At 40.7% G+C, this 644-nt stretch overlaps 1 protein-coding gene across 2 annotated transcripts in view; it reads right to left on the reverse strand.

Annotated features, from left to right (window-relative positions):
* The window catches only part of sh3glb2b (SH3-domain GRB2-like endophilin B2b), a 20,711-nt gene that overhangs the window by 9,500 nt on the left and 10,567 nt on the right, over nucleotides 1–644 (reverse strand). The window lies entirely within an intron of this gene.

Here is a 644-nt window from a genome sequence, read left to right on the forward strand (position 1 = left end):
GGGGGGTGGTTGTATCCACAGACTGTAAATTAAGATGGACGTAGCCTTTGTGACGTCACCCACAGGTTTCTGAAGAGCAGTTTTGAAGCTCAGAGTGAGCCATCTTGGCAGTGCCTTACTCCAATCAGGAACAAGTTACAAATCACCTGATTCACTCTATACATGTTCAATCTAGTCCAGTTAATTCCCCGTGAGGAAGTAGCACTGTGTGACAGACAGAAGTGTTACAACCATCCCTGGTCTCCCCTACAGTTCATTCAGAATGTTTTCTGACACTGTCACTGTTTTCACATGTTGTAATATTGCAGTTTTATGATAAGATCATTTAAATTATTTTTCCCTCTCCAGTCTGAACTCAATACCTCATAATGACAAAGTGAAAACAGAATTTTAGAAATTATTCCAAATGTATTAAAAAGTAAAAACTGAAATGTCACATTGACATAAGTATTCAGACACTTTACTCTGACTCTTGAAGTTTAGCTCAGGTTCCTCCATTTCTCCTGAGCATCTCTGAGCTGTTTCTCCACCTTGGTTGGAGTCCACCTGTGGTAAACTCAGCTGATTGGAAATGATGTGTAAAGACACACACCTGTCTGTATCAGGTCTCACAGCTGACAAACAGATCAGAGCAGAAACCACGA

Source organism: Seriola lalandi, unplaced genomic scaffold (genome assembly GCF_002814215.2).
Source record: "Seriola lalandi dorsalis isolate HSWRI2012SDOR001 ecotype SW California unplaced genomic scaffold, Sedor1 jcf7180002054939, whole genome shotgun sequence".
In the NCBI taxonomy this organism is placed as follows: Eukaryota; Metazoa; Chordata; class Actinopteri; order Carangiformes; family Carangidae; genus Seriola; species Seriola lalandi.